The 12581-nt window shown below is 32.5% G+C and overlaps 1 protein-coding gene across 2 annotated transcripts in view; it reads left to right on the plus strand.

Annotated features, from left to right (window-relative positions):
• Window positions 1-12581, plus strand: part of LOC118191628 (solute carrier organic anion transporter family member 74D-like) — a 72042-nt gene that overhangs the window by 42742 nt on the left and 16719 nt on the right. The window lies entirely within an intron of this gene.

Below are 12581 nucleotides of genomic sequence, written 5' to 3' on the forward strand. Positions count from 1 at the left end.
AAGGAATTCCTTTCTCTTTCCTCCATGATAAAAATACCCAAAATATCTCACAGTCAACTCTGACCGGGACAGTTATTATTCCTGAACCAAGCTAAGACTCACCAATAACAGACAGCGGTATTAATTTAGAAGTCAAACAACAAAAATCAGCGTTATATTTGCAAACTTTCACAGGACTAGTTTCGTTGATTTTACCGAACCGTCATCCTCAGCTGCCACAGCGTAAATCAACTAGATAAGAGATTTCTAACGAGACAAGATTTGCGTTTTGGCAGCTCAGGATGACGGTTCTGTAAAACCATCGAAACTAGTTCTGCGAAAATTTGCAAATATAAACGCTGATTTTTATTGTTTGACTTCTAAATTAATACTTGTTCGGTGTGTTATTTTATCTTAACAGACAGCAGAATTTTTAAGGACTTTCGATTCATGTTGTTTGATGATTCCTGGTAGTGCCATTATAAAGTAATCGCAAGATTACAGGCGTAGAGATTTGGATAATCATTCATACTTAAATTTACTTCATTCTGTCTAAAAGTCCAAGTGACAGTTGCTTACCAGAGAAGCAATATGAAATGACGCTTCCATGTACGTATGAAATCGCAAAATTTAGGATTACCTTTCTTCTTGTTTAGGGGAAAAGGTTTATCATAACATATTAGCATGATGCTGATTTATGATAATAATAGTTCAAAAATCGTCATATATTCAAGCTTTGGAATGTACACTGCGGGAAACAAAGGGAGGCAGTTCTATATCTCCCGTTCTACTGGTTCGATTGGCGAAATTCAAATTGCGTTTTTCATGTCTCGAAAGCGCGACTTAGGATATATGTTAGATTTATATACAGCATCATTCTAACATAGGTATTTTGACACAAAACAGGACTTTCTTCGAAATGACATGGCATGTTTTTACCATATTTCGATTCTACAACTTAAATTATGCCTAAATATTAAATTTTGTAAAATTTGGTGCGAAATTTACGGAGAAATTCAAAAAATTATCTTGGCGTATTTTTTTTTTTTTTTTTTTTTTTTTTTTTTCAGTTTTAGCCAATTATAATTTACTTGGCGAACTTTTTAATTTATAGCAACATCTTTCCCTTTTCTTTTTTTCATTGTAGACGAGCGAAGAAAAATCATCGCTCATATTTTCAAATAATTTTAACAAAGTGCGTAAACCACTTTTGGCGTTATTATCGCTAAAAAAATGCCAAATTTTAAAACGCCCCAATATGTAAATTCATGTATATCTTAGAAAATTTCGGATAAATTAATTTTTTGCAGTTGTGCCTAGAATATCTATTTTAAGAGGATGTTAAAAATTTCATAGGTTTATAATACAAAAATTTTTTCGAAAAATTTATAAAATTTATTTAAAAATACAAATTAATTTTAAAATTAAATCATAAATGTGCGAATCATATCTGGATTAAGCTTAAATTCGAATTCTGGAAGAAAGAATCAAGTAAGTTTAATAAAAAAAGAGATATTAATAAATATATATCAAATTCTGTTAACGCTGAGGAGCTAAAATTTTGAGAGCTAATTTTTTAAAAACTACTCGTGCGGTTTTTACAAAACTTGGCAGTTTGGCATAATTTGAGTCGTAGAATCGAAATATAGAAAAAACATTGGCATGTCATTTCAGAAAAAGTCCGACTTTGTGTCAAAATACCTATGTTAGAACAATGCTATATACAAATTTTAAGTCTTATTAATCCTAATATACATATCCTAAGTCGCGCTTTTGAAACATGAAAAAAGCAAGGTTTATTTCGTCAATCGGCCCACTAAAATCGGCCACAAAAAAGGGGGGACATAGAACTATCCCCCTTTCCCCCCACGGGAGATATAGAACTATCCCCCCTTTTTTCATTTCAGTGTACGTTTTCATTTCATTTTAATTATTTTTTAAATTTTATTCATTCTATTTACTTATAAATAACTATTCTGTATGTGTATTAAATTAATACATTCTAATTAGAATAGTTTTTAAATCTCATGAGTGTCAGAGAAATTCTTTTTCCCTAATTTCACTCTCTTCTTTAAGAGACACTTCCCTATAGCAAATAATAAAAATACTGATTGAGATTGGAATTATACAGCTATGCAAGTCTAGACAAAAAAATAAATTTCTGAATAACTTTTTAGTCTTTACCTTGACTTTGGAAATAGAAGATTTAATAACATTTAATGTTTTCTTTTATTGCGATTTCTTCACTATGACGCAAGAAACTTGAATTTAATTTCTCTGAAATTTATGCGGTATTGGTTTTATTTATATTCGTTTTACAATTACCTAGAAGTGACTTATTTCAGGTTTTCCAAACTATCTGTGGCACTTTTTGTTCAAGACCATTTTTAACCAGATAAAATGTGCACCTGAAAAGAATATGTATGGAAGCATTTTAATAATGAATGAAATCAGTACAGTTTTTCTTTTCAAGCAACAAGCAATTCGTAAATAATTTTTTTTTTGTTCCCAAATCAAGAAACCAAAGCTTTTGACACTTTAGGATAATACGTATACGTATGGCGTTCTGATTTAAATTTAATATAATATAACAACTTTTTCTCAATATCAATAAAAGAATTAATGTGACATACTAACCTGAAACAGTTTTTATTAACAAACTCTACGAGAAAAGGAACAGTGGCAACACTTTTCGAAATGGAGTAGATTTTTATCTCCAGTACGCGAGAATATTGTGATTCGGAAAAATGAGGGCGAATATTAGCATTTTCAGAATTTTTAATTAATACCTCGGTTAACTAAAGTCGTACGAAGATGAGAACGGTCGGAATGGCTTTCCACTAATTTTGGGAATTCGGAGGTCCTCTCTGGAAACTCAACTTCTCGCCATTCCGGAGGAGATGATGCCACAAACAAAAGAACTAGAAAACTGACAGACATGCATAGATTTTAATAGTACAAATAATATGGGTAGAGAGAAAGAATTCTCCGCATTTGGCTCTTATGTTTATCTTTTCTTTTTACGTTTATTTTATTAATTTCCTTGTTCGCTTACTCCCACTGCTATTTCTTCTTTCTTTACGCCTTCTCCTACTTCTGATCATGCTCCCAAGAGTAGTTTACTCAGCACCAGAATAGGGTTTTCATGACTCACAAAAATGCATCATTCTCTGGACATAGTGAAAATAAGTTAAGAAATTTCATACAGTAAACAATCATAACACTAAACAAGAAGTGCTCTTTTTTCAGTGTCTGTTTTTTGATTTATTAACCGATTGAATGGCTCTCAGTTCAATGGACTTGTACCTTTATGCTGATTTTAAAGGACAGACCCAGAGAACATATAATACAGACCAAAATATAATATATAATTCGGATAATGAGATTTTTTGGACGAGATGCTAGTTCAACCAAGTGCCCCATAATCGATGTTAAAGTAAAAGTAGCATTGAGGACTTCATCGAGTTCTGTTTTGAACTGTAAAAAATGAGATAATATTGTCAATACACGGAGATGATTTAGATAAATTAAAAATTATGAGTATGCACCGTTTTAATTTTTTAAAGCTTGAAGGAAGGAAAAAAGTCTCGATTTGTAGTATTAACTTCTACATACTTTAAGTCTGACGGAAATGTACGAGCAGCTAATATCGAAATTTCCACTTTTACAGATTCTTCAAATATGCAACGACAGTAATAATAAGAATGTTTCAAAACTTTGAGCTATTTTATTATAATTCATGCTATTTAGAAAGCACCTTTGAGAAATGAACATTGAGAGTATATGATAAATCTAGCGAATCATCTTAAGGGAAGATAACTTATCGACTTTTAAAAGATCATTATTGGTTTTTCTTTTAAGACTCTATTGTTTTGAGACAAAAAGGTTAATGCTCGCTGACATTTGTATGAAGTATTGTTATCGAGGTGAATTCAGTTATTTGAACTATCAATCAGCGCGCATTGAAACTTGAAGATGATTTATGGTTTGCTTAACTTATTCTGAACTGAAATCAACATTCATGCAATTTAATGCTATGTATTTGATTTTGATGTAAAAAAAGGTATAATATTCATATATAGTAGAACTTTTTGAAGCAATAGCCTTTCTAATAATTCAAGAGGAAAAGGGAAACTGAGATTTTTTCCTATTTAAATGTAATATTTACCATTCGTTTAAGACTGTAATGCCACAACTGACCAAACGAGCTAGTTCAGTGGAAAAGTAGCTTTTCCACTGAACACTGCATATTCGAATCTTAGCAGTACACTGTGCTGGATGCTTTCATGATTTGTGTTATGAATATCAGCCAGTTACCCTTAGCAAGTCCTTTACGAAGGCATCCCACTCTTTAGATAGAACTCAGATAGTTTGTATTAATGAATTAACCATCAAACAATTAGCACGGAAAAATGTCTTCTTCATTAAGTAACTCTTCCTCTTGAAAACACTTTAAGATATATCTCCCGCCTTTTTAGCATGCCTTCGTAGTATGGTAGTCTGCACGCTGAGCGCGTATTCAGAGGTCCGTGGTTCGATTCCCGGCGAAGGCGTTGCTCATTTTTCATCTCTCCTTAAAAAAAAATACGTAATGTCTCTAAAGTAGCGCCCGAACTAAAAGGGTGGTGGATGATGATTCGACACACCCGGGACTTGGCGATTGGGTCCCCTGAAAACCCCAGTCGCCTTTAAAAAAGAGGAGTATATAAGGTATTTCTCCCGCCTTTTTAGCGTGCCTTCGTGGTGTAGTGGTCTGCACGCTTGGGCGCGTATTCCAGAGGTCCGTGTTTCGATTCCCGGGGAAAGTGTTGCTCATTTTTCATCTTTCCTTCTTTTTAATATTCTAATGTCTCTACAGCACTTTTAAATGTAGTTCTAAAGACGTATATAAGCTAAAATTCTGTCTTTAAAATTGACTTTAGAATTCTTATTAGAAGCTCAAAGTGATTTATGAACAGTTTATTTATGAACACTAAGTGTTAAAATCGGTAAAACATATCAAAGAACGAGACACACATATTGGTCTCATTGATTATTCCGTTAAGATACTGTCGCGTTCTACGGGTTCGTGGATATAGAGTAATTGTTGATAACACTTGATGAAGAATCAAAACGCAATTTATCCGCAAGTATTACACAGGACTATTCCAGACAGACGTTTACAGTCATGGAAAAACTACAAAAAACACGCTCAAACAATCAGCAGCACAGCCCTCAGGCTAGAAAGGTGAAGAAAGCTTTACAGTAAAGCAATAAAGTACAACTCCCGATCATGGACCTTATAAGAGAAGAATACCTTTTATTGTAAGGTCCGTGCTCCCGACTCGGTCGATCGCTCTCAAGCTAAACTCTAAACTGAAGACACACTACTAAATTCAAGATGATCCCTACTACTACACTACTCCCGCACTACTCGTACAGGCAGGGTACATATAGCTTTAACCTACCTTCGAGAATATTCTCCGAAAAACCGTTAAGAATGCGTTCTAAAAATGTTTAACTCCGTCTGTGGCATAGCGCCAATTTTGTCGCCAAATATCGCGAAATGAGAGATTTCGCGCCAAATCTGGAAACCCTGCCTTTCCCTGCCACTTTCTGGCAATGCGGAGAAGCAATATCAACGCAGCTGGGCATTTCGTAACAATATAACTAAATGGTGATTTTGACATGGCACATGGAAAACGCTATATGGAATGCTTTTTGACATTTTTATAATTCAGAGATATATATTATTATATATATACATTTTTTATAATACATTTGATCTTAATTTGAAGATCTAGCAGTTTCAATGAGAGCTTTTACTTGTGAGCATATTTGTTAAAAATTAAATTATAATATATTTTTTAGCGTTTTTTTCCCAAAATAGTGTTTATTTCATTCATTAAAGTTTACTGATGTTTAAATTTCATTTCACTCAAAAATATCGCTGTGCTTTCACATTACTCTAAAAATTTTAGATCACTAAAATTTTAAAAACTTAATTAATAAGGAAATTAAAGGTATGATAACCATAATTTTCAATTGCCAGTTCATTTTCAAGAAAAAACATTATCATAAGCTGACTATAAAAAATTCTGAAGAGTGTGTTAGAAATTCTGAAATAAACTATACTTCTCAAGAATTTAACCTTCGCTTTTAACTCATGTAAGGAAGTCAAACATATCTAAACAGATTTTCCTACAGATATGTGTATTCATATTTCAAACTTTCGCAATATTTGAGATAAAAAGGGATTCTGGCTTGTAAATGCTTACGTTTTTTAACTGCAGTCTCAAAAACAGACAGCTATGCTTTCACTTATAGTTTATATACTATGTGTTATTTATTTATTTGATTTTTGTTTTCCTTTTTGAGATTTTATTTTATTTTTCATGATCAGATAATAAGGAAAACCAGATATTTGCAACACTGTTTTAAATGGAAATTTTAAGTGAAACACAAAATGGTTTTTGAATTAGATTTAATCTTTTGACAAATGTGTCTTTTCTATATGCCTTTACAGATACCCGTAACTGTGAGCATCAAATGCAGGAATACTTCAAAGCAATAAATAATTCAAAGCAAGAATTAAATAAGTAAATCTTCATTTCATAAATCGTTTACTATTTAGTTGAGACTTTAATGGCCGAAAAATAAATTAACTTAATTAATTGGATGTTTTTTTTATATATCTTTATATATTTTGAAAATGATAGTGAATAATTTTATTGAAAGTAGAATTTTTTTACTCTAAGATTTTTTTTGGTGCATCAATATTGTGGGGAAAGGCAACGACCATAGTTGATAACACACATTTATTACTATTTACAAATATAGATTACATTAGGATTACAATAAATGAAAATGGTATACGAGCGATCGAGCGACGTCTGCTCCGCTCACCAGCTAATCCTCGTCTTCTCCCGAAGACGGGAAACACATGCTGACGCAATGCATACGTCACACAGTAGGGGATTAGGAAATGTCATGACATAACATTTCCCACATTCTTCGGCAGTCCTTATAATCCAATATATATCTTGGCCAATCCAATGTAATCCAAAATCGAATTTCGATTTAACGTCCAAAATCAGAAGAATGGACAAGTAGCATGTAACATCATTCACATATGTCGTCCAGGTTGAAGAATATTAAATCGTCATAAAGGCACGTCTTCATTCACATACGTCGTCTTGCTTGAAGAAGAATATTAAACCGTCATAAAAGCACGTCTTTCCTTTGTTAACTTTCTGAACGTCTTTAGTAATTGCTGGTGTCTAGGGTTCGATTATAACGCATGCACAAAAGGCACGGCCGAGCCCCCAAAATGTGGTGAAAGGCAACGACCATAGTTGATAACACACATTTATTACTATTTACAAATATAGATTACATTAGGATTACAATAAATGAAAATGGTATACGAGCGATCGAGCGACGTCTGCTCCGCTCACCAGCTAATCCTCGTCTTCTCCCGAAGACGGGAAACACATGCTAACGCAATGCATACGTCACACAGTAGGGGATTAGGAAATGTCATGACATAACATTTCCCACAATATTACATCTTCAAAATCAATTATAATCATGTTGTGCAAACTTGTAAGCCAGAAGTCCATTAGTTAATGAAGATATCAAATGTTTTCTTTATATGTAGTTTTTAAAAAGGTTATTTTGATACTGCAAAGAGTTGCTATTAACACTTTTTTCAATTCTTCTAAATTTCTTTTGGCATTCGTCTCAAACTTCCTTGATTTTTATTGAAAAAAATAAAAATTTAGAGACTTACTCTTTGAGTTATTAAAACCAAGTCGGTAAGTACTTTTCTACGTTTTTGAAAGAATAAATTATTTATTATGATCGCTTAAATAAGTTAATATTATCAAGAAACATAAAATATTTCCATTTCCTAAAGCTAAAAACTTCTGATAAAGACATTTTACAATATGTTTTGCTGATGCAAAGGGTTATGTGAGATGTCTATGCAAAGGATGATGAATTTTAACCATTTTAGCTTTTTAAAGGTTAAAATCTTAGATTAATGTTCTTTTATTATCCCAAAGGGCGTTAGCCCAGAAGGGCTATTAATTTCATTTCGGCATTTTGCTTCGATTCACTATAAATGTTGGTTCACTTTTCAAATTGTTGTCACCAAATATTAAAGCCTTGTGTTATATTTGAAGAAATGAAATAATGAAGAATTTGCATAAATTTATTTATGTTTCTCGTTTTTGTGATGAAACAACGGTAGTTACAGCCATAAAATTTTGAATAATGTAATCTTCCACCGAATATGGCATCTGGAAGCCCAAATTTGGAATTTGAAATTTGTTTTATTATCGTTCCATATTTGGTAACACTTTAACGAATTTTTGATTAACAAACTCAACGATTTCAAAGAGAGCAATGGCAATACTATATGGAAAAAAAATTCCTCTCCAGCATGTGAGAGTGTGTATCGGAAATTCTAAAGATATGCTCATGCTATATTGCTGTTGAATTGAATTTTATGGTTTAAGTGCGAAGAACGTGATATTTAATAAATAAAAGTAGCACACAAAACGTTAAACAAACGCCCCTTTGGGCGTAATGTAAAATCTGAAAGCCTTTCGATTTTTATATATTTTTTTGTTGTTGTTGATTATAGAGGCATTTGAAGACATTGCGGTTACCTTTTTAGTCAGCGGATTTAATTTATTACCTTGTTTATAAACACAGAAAAATTACTTTTGGAATAGCTGAAAAAACATGTTACTTATTTCGGATAATATTTTGTTATATTTTCCCCATGGAAAAATTGCTTAACGGTTTTCCTTTTCATTATGAATAACATTGCTTAATTTACATTTAGAAATGTTAATTACTGATTTTAAAAAGCATCTTGTTAATCACACAATAGGATATCGAAATTTAATACTATTTAAAAAGCAAGTGTTATTACTTGCGTTAGATAACGATATTTAACTATATTGAATAATAGTTAAGTTTCACAATGATAAATGCTGCCAAATATTTTGATTGATCGTTTTTTTTGATTTCGTCACTTTCTAATCAGAATTATTCCTTAAGTTTATAAGCAACCTCTTACTTTAATCTGTTAATGATTTTTATTATAATCATTTGAATATATAATGGTGGAAATTTAATTTCTTAATGCAACTATGCTGACAATCATATGACCTAGAAATGATTTTAATTAACCTAGAAATTGATAAACTTCGGTTGCTTTGACTTCCATATGTGCCCTAAATTGCTTATTTAGGTCCTAAAGGTTACGAACTATGATCTCAGTGGTTACCTTCACTAGACTGGTTTTTGGGATTATTTTTGCGGTTTTCTGTTGATAGATGAAATTTTTTTAACTGTTATAGGTGCGAGTGAATAGATCAGATATTTCATGCATGGATTAATTTTTTTTGATGGTAGCGAAGCGCACTAAAGATACATGCTTAAAAGGAGGGATGCGTTCGTGGAAGACTGTTCTCGTGAATAATTTGGAATAATTCAATATAGTTAAATCGATACTTGTTAGCCCAAGAGGGCGTTAGCCCACAAGAGCTATTAGTCTCGAAACAGCATTTTGCGTCTAATCTCTATAAATGGCTGTATCACATTTCAAATCCTTGCCACCAAATATTATCGCCTTGTATTATATTTAAAGAAATTAAATATTCTGCAGGTGAAGCAGCTGAAGAATCTGCATGAATGTATGTATTTTTCTTGCATTGTGAAAAAACAAAGGTTCCTAGAGCCATCAAATTTTGAATAACGTAGTCTTCCATCCAAGTATGTGCAACTGGAAGCCCAAATCTTGAACTTCGAATTTTTTTATTATTTATTTCATATTTTTTAAACTTTAACGAATTGTTTTATTAAGAAACTCAACGATTTCAAAGCGAGCAATGGCAACACACTGCACGGAATAAAATATTTTTAGCTCCAAATTCTCTCGAAACGTATGTGTATGTGTAAATGAAAGAAAAAAAAAAAAAAAAAAAAAACACCACCCCATTTATTCGCAATATTAAATACGAAAGCTTTTAGATTGTTTTTATTTGTTTTTTTATTTTATATTTATTACAATTGCTTTTTAAGTAATTAATAAAAAGAGACAATAAAATATAGAGTATTAAATTCGGAACAAACCTATGTTGAATAGATGTTTGTCTTGATGGGCCACACTAGTGACCGAGTGGTTAATACCCCTCAATAATGGACACTCGACCCGAGTTCGAACCAAGGCAAAAAAGATGGGAACATGCTTAGCTTTTATTTTCATTTGTGCAATGTGAATACGAGCTTGTTTCCTTTCGAAAGTTCTCCATGAAACCTCTCCTCGCTTTAGGCAGATAATCATAAAGTGCTTAGACATATTTAAGTAACGTGTCTTGTTTGAAAAAATGAAATTTGTTTTAATAAAATGTATTTTATGCTTTTTGCAGTTCACAGAAGCTAATAAATTACAAGATATTTGCGTGCACAATACCGATTAGCAAAACGATCGAATCGAATACATTACATTACAAACAAAATCCTAGTCTCGAAGAGGCCATAGCATTTATTAAATGTTTTTGTTGACTACTGGCATTGCAAAATACAGGAAATTTGTTTCTCCTATTACAAGCAGTGCAAATATTGCAAAATAATGGAAAGTAGACCGCTGGTGGGAAAAAAAAAAAAAAAAAAAAAAAAAAAAAAAAAATCAATTCCAAATTGGTTAGAAAATTTTTGTAAATCATGTAACTTCGAAGCAGAGTCTAGAAAATAATGCTTGGTGAAAATTTTTTTTCTCCAATGACGAGCAATAGCCTTTGTAGGCGTTGGCCACTACTAACGCCGAAAGAGGTGGTCACTCTATTATGGAGGCTCCTAATAGGAGAGCCACCGTTGCCTCCTATGAAGGGACGGACTATTTACATCCATGCCTTCTCCGGCATTCGAACCCGGGCCCTTCGATATGGCAGTCAGAGTCATTAACCACTTTCCCGTCTGAATGGCAGCCTGGTGAAAATTTGATGATTTGGAAAACAAAACTTCAGAATCTCGGATAGAGTCCTCGAACAGAGGAGCAAGGAAGACACTGAGATACCCGTTGCTCATCCAAAGCTATTGAAACATTATTCTTGATCCGAAAATCATGTGACTGCTTCTGTGTCCCTTTAGCTTGTTATAAGATCTTGTTGTGGGATTTTTGTCACTTATTTTACAAGTTGTACTATTCTTAAAAGAGGTTCTTAATACTTGGATCTTGGAGCCATTTTAATGACACTGTCATTTAAGGTATGAACGGGAGATTCTTTCTGATTTTTTTATTTTGTGTCTACTTTCTGTAAGTTATACTTCTGATTTTTCACTTCTGGCTACAGCTAGAAAACCCTTATTTTTTAAATCTAGTTTTGATGATTTGAGAATTTCAAAGTCTACATGTCTTAACTCATTTTAACACAGGAGGTGTTTTGAAGAAATTATATTTTGGCTTTTTTTGTGGTTTTAAATTGCATTCACTACCCCTGTGATTCCTGAAGATGAAGTTTCCTCCTGAAGATGATTTTGCATCATTGTTTCATTCTTGTCAAACCTCTGGAAATTAAAGCCTGAGCCAGACGTTTCTCTTCGGCTTGAAGTTTTATCTCTTGACGTTCATACAGAGTATATTATTAATGTCAAAGTGTGCTTTGCGTTCAGTAATTCGCTGTAGCTCTAACAGCATATAAGCAGATTTTCAGTATTGTTGCGAAATTTGTATATATGTAAATAATTTTAGTGAAATTATAATAATCTCTTGTATAATGTAACATGAAAGACATCCAAGTATGAAGTATTGCGAGAAAAAAAAAAAAAAAAAAAAAAAAAAAAAAAAAAAACTAAATCCATTTAGCATTGAGGTAAATGGCTAACTCGTCAAGCTGGCGATGGCTTTAGCTGCTAACTTTTATCGCCAAACCTGGCGAAAATGTTTCAAAAGTAGCCAAATCTAGAGACATTTCGGCCCAAGCACTGTGTAACTGTAACTATTCTGATCCTTACGTAGTTGTAACTGTGTATGTCTTCCAGCACTTTCGGGAAATCGAAAGTAATGGAAATTTCTGGGCGGACGTTGAAAACTATAAGACCGGAGAAAGCATCAGTTTTCAGTTTAGTCAGAGTTGCATTCAGAATTTCAATATTGAAAGATCAATGTTATTGGCTTACGCATTTGAGTCTTTTTGCGTTGCCCTATGTTCAATATTCTTCGTAATTAACTCTTTAAAGTGGTAACTATTGATTTTGCTGTGTCATACAGAAGATGTGTACGAGTAATTTTAAAGAAAAGTTCCAAAAATGTAAAGTATTTTTGGAAACATAAATTTCATCTAGCTATCATCAGAACTGTGGGAATCAAAACAGAATCAGAACTGTGGAACTGTGTGTTACAAACCTATACGCACCTAACAGTATTATTTGCTTTAGATCTGGTGAATTACCCTACTTTATCCGGTGAATTACCTGTATGAAATTTTCTTCTTTCTAAGCTTTGATAGGATTATCTAGTATAGTATGTGGGAGATATTTCAGAATAGCCTTCGTTTGCATACATTCATGCTTTCGTTTGCATATATTTCTGATTTTACTCAATTTAT

Source organism: Stegodyphus dumicola, chromosome 9, assembly GCF_044657685.1.
Source record: "Stegodyphus dumicola isolate Sdum_Otavi_A_Nest chromosome 9, ASM4465768v1".
Lineage (NCBI taxonomy): Eukaryota > Metazoa > Arthropoda > Arachnida > Araneae > Eresidae > Stegodyphus > Stegodyphus dumicola.